Below are 7,572 nucleotides of genomic sequence, written 5' to 3' on the forward strand. Positions count from 1 at the left end.
CATGGAAGGAGACTAGCAGCGTGCTTAAAAGCCACGTTATGTCTCATCTCCTAAGTTCAACACCGTTTTATTCGGAATAAATCAATATAAACCTAAATGCAATGCCTACCATCATAAGTCAAGATACGTAACGTGTGGAATGGAAGTGGTATTGCGTAATGCTACTAGGAAGAATTAAATTAAACAAAAGAATTACTTAAACAGTAACTACTTTGTTCTTGGTTAGCCAAATATTTCTTTCATTATTTTTCGTTCATCATCCATGAGCTGAAATATGTTTGCGTTTAAATGGAATATGGCGTTTATAAAATTTCTAGTAGCAGATATGCGTTTTGGGGAAAGAACCTTTGAATATGCGAAACTGAAGCCTTGCTGATTCTAGAGACATATGGATGATACCTTCGCCGTGTGGTCTCACTGCGGCCATCTAAAAGTTCTCTTTATCGCAGTAATCGATTTACTGTCCGCCGCGATAGCTGAGTGGTCAGCGTGACGGATTGCTGTCCTACGGGCCCGGGTTCGATTCCTGGCTGGGTCGGAGATGTTCTCCGCTCAGGGACTGGGTGTTGTGTTGTCTTCATCATCATTTCATTGCTGGAGCCGCGTGACTGTTACTGTCGCAGGGTCGAATCCTGCCCCAGGCGTGGATGTGTGTGATGTCCTTAGGTCAGCTAGGTTTAAGTAGTTCTAAATTCTAGGGGACTGATGACCTCAGAAGTTAAGTCCCGTAGTGCTCAGAGCCATTTGAACTATTTTGAACAGATTTTGAGCGCCATACCAACATCAGCCAACATTTTCCACAACGTCAGGCTCGCTTCTGAGATGTCATAGTTCTGATGGAGGCGCTGGCCTCGCAGAGGCAGCTCGATTTCAGCGACGGTGGCAGCGAGAGGGCGCCATCGGCAGTACGGCGGAGGGAGTGGTCGATGCAGCGCTGTCTTGTGGTGCGGCTCTGGACGGACGGAATGGCAGCAAGCGTTACGACGCGACCACCAGAACGCACATGAGGAGGCCCCATCGCTTTCCAGAACGAAAGGCCCAGAATTGCTTGCTTTCGCTTGCAGGGGTTTATCGTTCATCCTGATCGTTTTTCCACTACTTAGAGACCTTCTCTAACTTACGTTATTTGGTGGAGTGGCGGTAGTGCAGTGATCCCGGACACGAATTTTGAGCTTAGTTGCTGAACTTTGACTGATGGTTTAGCCGTTTGCTTACGTGAATTCCTTAAAGAACGAGCCTGGACAGTGTCGCCTTGGTGGTAGTTTTTTCATATTTGATCATATTCATATTTAACCTGAAGGATCACCCGATGTTCTATTCGAGATGTTTCCCGACGGCTTCGAGTAATGGGTATGAATCCTTAAACACAACCCTCGAACTGTGCAAGTTGCTGTCTTCGCCGGGGCTGACTTAAGTTGGGCGACTGTTTCGTTTAACCTTCCGTATGTCGGCCATCTCTCTGAACTGTTCTGTATATCTGTAAACTCTCTCTTGTGTTTTCGTTCAATACGGCCGTGCGGGGGTTGCTGGCCTCGGTTTCAGCCCATTGCCCTTTGAGCCCTGCTACCTCAGCGCATCTGTACTGACTCTGGTTTCATAAAGGCACTGTCCTATTTTGCACCGGACTTGTTTTCCCCTCACGTGTGTATTTATTAAATCTATTTCTGGACAAGTGGTATGGAACAGACCATTAACACACATCTTAATGTGTTCTAGTTTTTCTGGCCTGAAGGCCACGCCTTGCGGAAGACGACGCCCGTCTGACGGTGTGGAAGGACGCCCGGACCTGCGACAACCGAAGGACGACGGTTCCGCAAACGGGTCACCAAATCACGATTTACGTGAAGCAGTTTAAAAAAAATCTTGTTTCTTGTTTAACTGAGAGAAAAAGTAAGATCTGGCTAAATATTGTGCACCCATACCGAGTTCAATATCTTAAAGAATTTGACACATGTTTGCAAAGTTGAGTTGAAAGCACATTTTTGGGGTGTACCTCAATTTTCTTCTTTTAAGAATTGGGCATTGTAAATCTTCCTCAAACGCTTGAGCAGGCCTGTATTTTACGCTATGTGGTTTCTATTAAAATTCTTCAAGTTTTGTTATTACATTTCTTAAAACACCGGAGATGCTGTGTTATTAAAAAAAATGTTTTTGATCTTGTTTAAATAAAGTGTGTAAACTAAAGGGCAAAAGATATTTTCTTTGAACCTTTCCAAGCCGTTCCACGTTCCCTTGCCGTTTTTACGTTTTGATTGGTCACGTCAGAAACTATAATGCTTGCGATAACAAGCTGAACAACAGGTTTTCGGTAGAACAGTTACAGTGAGCAATAGATTATCGCTCTTGCTGCACCGACCAGCTGAGTTGCAGAAAGGTGAAGAAACAGAAGAGCTGCTCTATGCTAATTTCCAGTAAGGATGGTTTAGTCTGCGAAATACTGGAGACATGCTGGAACTGTACTATACAATGCATGATGCTAAAGATCTGTATATCGTTTCCGATGTGAATAGCCCGTATTCTCTTTCGGTTGTTCCGAGATATCTGTCTTTCGTCTTTTCTGTTATTAATTTCATTTGTTCATTTCAAGTGGTTCAAATGGCTCTGAGCACTATGGGACTTAACATCTGAGGTCATCAGTCCCCTAGATCATAGAACTACTTAAACCTAACCAACCTAAGAATATCACACACATCCATGCCCGAGGCAGGATTCGACCCTGCGATCGTAGCGGTCGCACGGTTCCAGACTGAAGCGCCTAGAACCGCCGGCCACACCGTCCGGCTTGTTCATTTCATTTCATATCGCATCGTTGTAAACCTTTACCTATTTACACGACGTGGCAGGCTCCGGAAATTTACCATTACTCTCGTAACTGATTAGTATTGGGTCTATATCTCATTTACGACCCGTATTTTATATTTATTCCCATTTCAAGAGGGTTGACGTCCTGCATACTAATTGCGAATACCTGCCAAGACATTCGGTATTCCTTACAACTAGTTAGTTACACTACTTTCCTACAGTCTGTAGTATCAGCATCCAACAATCTAAATGCGATGGTTATCTTCTCTGATAAATCCTCAGCGTCTGAGATCTTATTATCCTTCCCTTGGACACATCGACGTTACTTTCACTTCTCTTGAACACTTTCCATCTATTACAACTACTGAGCTCTATAAGTGAGACTATTTTCCTACCAATCACCTATTTTCAAAATGCTGTGACCGTATCCTGGTCGTGAGTCACGAATGAGATGAGATACATATATCTTCCGGAAATTTAAGAAGGAAGAGTCCACCTGTTCACCTCCGTGTACCACAGCCAGCTATCGTGTGCTGAAAATTTTAAACTGTGTTTCAAACGAGTGATTTTTCTTAGAAGCAGTGCCGAATCTTGAAAGAAACCCGTTTTTCTCAAGAAATATTATATTCATGCTCCCGCTATGTAGGTTCTTCAGGGTATTTTTCTTTTATCGATTTGTCTACCATTTACATCCGACGCGGTAACTTTTGCTCTTCTGCAGTTAAGCGAAACTGTACGCTGTTCTAGTGACTCTCGATAAATATGACTAGAAAAATGTGTTATTCCTGTGATTCATACGTGACTCATTCCTCTGACAAACTGTTCCAGCGTAGGTCACCTAGCTGCATGTTTCTCTAGTGTTCTCTCACTATCGAAATGACATGTGAGGAAAGGAGACTGCAACGCCATTGGTCATTTTTTTCCCGCGCTATCGCCATTTTTGGACCCTTGTTTACGAAAACTGTTGTATTTCGCACTTAGACGATATACGAAGCTGTAAGTTGCTCCATTCAAAGTTGCCATATCAGGGGTTTCAGAACGGCCGAAGTGGCCGTGCGATTCTAGGCGCTGCAGTCTGGAACCACGAGACCGCTACGGCCGCAGGTTCGAATCCTGGCTCGGGCATGGATGTGTGTGATGTCCTTAGGTTAGTTAGGTTTAACTAGTTCTAAGTTCTAGGGAAAAAATGACCTCAGCAGTTGACTCCCATAGTGGTCAGAGCCATTTGAACCAGGGCTTTCAAGTACTTATAACAAATGTGCATGACATGTTACTTACGAAACTTTTCTGTTGATATGGAGTTCATTGTAAAGTTCTTTTGTACACCTGTGCAGTGGCACTTCTCGACACGGAGGTAGTCGGATCTAATTCTGGTGGTTATTGAACTTGCAAGCTCCAGCATTTGGCCGGCAATGGGGAGAAAGTTAGTAGTGTAAAGTTCCTGATCACCAGATTGTTTGAATTGTGTTGCCGAAAGAAATAATGGTAAGGGCATACGACGCTGATGCTGGTAACCCTTCCGTCGGAGAGCAGTTTCCAGCAACGGCTTTTCTGGAGAGAGCTGCTCTCAGAGCCTCCCATCCCCTTTCCGGAGCCGCAGCCCGTTGACCTCTGGTGCAGAGCGGCTGGCTCTGTCTAGTGCAGACAGGCTGCCGCTGGCCTGCCCTACCCTAGCCGCGTCCGGCGCGACCACCTGCGGCTGCGGTAATTGCGGCGCCGGCCGCGCTGGCTTTCTGCGCGCTCTCGGCCCAAGTCGGCGCGGGCCGCCATGAATCACCGGGTCCCGCGCAAAAGGGGAAAGGCCTGCGCCGCGGAATGCCGCGGAGGGTACTTACTACTCCTGTCTCAGCGACGTACCGACAGTCGCTTTCAATACAGAACACCTCCTGCACTTTACTTTTAAGAATATTATCTCACAATAATTCCAATAAGTCATCTTTGCAAGACACTGACACGAGCTATTTACAAAAAAGTGGAAAACGTGGTAGAACTAGCCCTCGGGGACGAGCAGCTTGGATTTCGAAGAAATGTTGGAGCGCGCGAGGCAATAATGACCCTACGACTTGTTTTAGAATATACACTACTGGTATTAAAATCGCTACACCCAGAAGAAATCAGATGATAAACGGGTTTTGATTGGACAAATATATTATACTTTAACTGACATGTGATTACATTTTCACGCAATTTGGGTGCATAGATCCTGAGAAATCAGTACCCAGAACAACCACATCTGGCCGCAATATCAGCCTTGATACGCCTGGGCATTGAGTCAAACAGAGCTTGGATGGCGTGTACAGGTACAGCTGCCGATGCAGCTTCAACACGAAACCACAGTTCATTAAGAGTAGTGACTGGCGTATTGTGACGAGCCAGTTGCTCGGCCACCATTGACCAGACATTTTCAATTGGTGAGAGATCTGGAGAATGTGCTGGCCAGGGCAGCAGTCGAACATTTTCTGTATCCAGGAAGGCCCGTACAGGACCTGCAACATGCGGTCGTGCATTATCCTGCTGAAATGTAGGGTTTCGCAGGGATCGAATGAAGGGTAGAGCCACGGGTCGTAAAACATTTGAAATGTAACGTCCACTGTTCAAAGTGCCGTCAATGCGAACAAGAGGTGACGGAGACGTGTAACCAATGGCACCCCATACCATCAAGCCGGGTGATACGCCAGTATGGCGACGACAAATACACGCTTCCAATGTGGGTTCTCCGCGATGTCGTCAAACACTGATGCGACCATCATGATGGTCTAAACAGAACCTGGATGCATCCGAGAAAATGACGTTGTGCCATTCGTGCACCCAGGTTCGTCGTTGAGTACACCATCGAAGGTGCTCCTGTCTGTGATGCAGCGTCAAGGGTAACCGCAGCCATGGCCTCCGAGCTGAAAGTCCATGCTGCTGCAAACGTCGTCGAACTGTTCGTGATGATCGTTGTTGTCTTGCAAACGTCCCCATCTGTTGACTCAGGGATCGAGACGTGGCTGCACGATCCGTTACAGCCATACGGATAAGATGCCTGTCATCTCAACTGCTAGTGATACGAGGCCGTTGGGATCCAGCACGGCGTTCCGTATTACCCTTCTCAACCCACCGATTCCATATTCTGCTAACAGCCATTGGATCTCGACGAAAGTTAGCAGCAATGTCGCGATACAATAAACCGCAATCGCGATAGGCTACAATCCGACCTTTATCGAAGTCGGAAACGTGATGGTACTCATTTCTCCTCCTTACACGAGGCATCACAACAACGTTTCATCAGGCAATGCCGGTCAACTGCTAATTGTGTATGAGAAATCGCTTGGAAACTTTCCTCATGTCAGCACGTTGTAGGTGTCGCCACCGGCGCCAACCTTGTGTGAATGCTCTGAAAAGCTAATCATTTGTATATCACAGCATCTTCTTCCTGTCGGTTAAATTTCGCGTCTGTAGCACGTCATCGATGTGGTGTAGCAATTTTAATGGGCAGTAGTGTACATTTACAAGCAGTTTTAGCTTACGTGGCGAGAAGTGATGTCATTATCCCATGGGCGGAAGTGAAATAAAATATACAAAATTACAAAAATATACGGAAAATACGTATAAATTGAAGGAAAATACGCCAAAATGCGGGGAAATTAAGGGGAATGAGGAAGCAATTACTTGTCTCCTACCTGGTGAAGGAAAATTCTTGTGCATGGGAATGAGTATGTGACAGCAAGACGAATACGAGAAAGAGTTGACATGGAAGCATGTGGAATCAGGGAAACAGTCATTTCTCATCGTCAGCGATAAGACGGCTGGAATACAATGTTTAAAGTGGGTGACCACCAAATTTAGAGTAATAAATTTTTATATATCGGATCACAAGCCCAGGTGTGACCCCAAGTTATCAGCAAGCATCTTATAGATTTTTATTAAGTGTTCTCACCTAAAGAGCTTTATAATACCAGATGGGCGAGTGCAATATCTAGCTACAGAATAGATCATATGTTTGATCCTGTGCAATACTGTTTAAGGGTTTTAAACCCAAACAAACAGTATTTACAGGTTCGCAGGAGAGCTTCTGTAAAGTTTGGAAGGTAGGAGACGAGGTACTGGCAGAAGTAAAGCTGTGAGAAAGATGCGTGAGTCGTGCTCGGGTAGCTCAGTTGGTAGAGCACTTGCCCGCGAAAGGCAAAGGTCCCGAGTTCGAGTCTCGGTCCGGCACACAGTTTTAATCTACCAGGAACTTTCATATCAGCGCACACTCCGCTGCAGAGTGAAAATCTCATTCTGGAAACATCCCCCAGGCTGTGGCTAAGCCATGTCTCCGCAGTATCCTTTCTTTCAGGAGTGCTAGTTCTCCAGGTTCGCAGGAGAGCTTCTGTAAAGTTTGGAAGGTAGGAGACGAGGAAGTTTCATATCAGCGCACACTCCGCTGCAGAGTGAAAATCTCATTCTGGTAGTATTTACAATTTATTTCTCTATACTCTTCAACAATCAAAACCACATTGTGTCTGCTAGCAAATACCTTACAGAACAGTTGTTGTATGGTTTTTTAACAGCATTCTACCAAATGTCTGATGAGGTGATAGTGGTACATGCAAGATGAGTGCTGTATTTGATGGTTTCCTAGGAAAGAGAACATTCTGCCTCTAAACTGACATGGATCTGCGTTACAGCATGACTGAAAGTAGATGGAATGATCGGTTGAGAGGGGTTGTAACGGGATACGACTTAATGGTAGGCATTCTAGAGAGAGGAAGACGTTGCGGAAGGTCATTTACCACGCGTTTAACC

The 7,572-nt window shown here is 45.5% G+C and overlaps 1 non-coding gene across 1 annotated transcript; it reads left to right on the forward strand.

Annotated features, from left to right (window-relative positions):
* Positions 1 to 6,925: 6,925 nt before the first annotated feature.
* Positions 6,926 to 7,000, forward strand: Trnas-cga. Its single transcript has one exon. It is a non-coding gene; the product is annotated as a tRNA-Ser (tRNA).
* Positions 7,001 to 7,572: the final 572 nt, after the last annotated feature.

The sequence above is a fragment of the Schistocerca piceifrons genome, chromosome 5, assembly GCF_021461385.2.
Source record: "Schistocerca piceifrons isolate TAMUIC-IGC-003096 chromosome 5, iqSchPice1.1, whole genome shotgun sequence".
NCBI lineage: Eukaryota > Metazoa > Arthropoda > Insecta > Orthoptera > Acrididae > Schistocerca > Schistocerca piceifrons.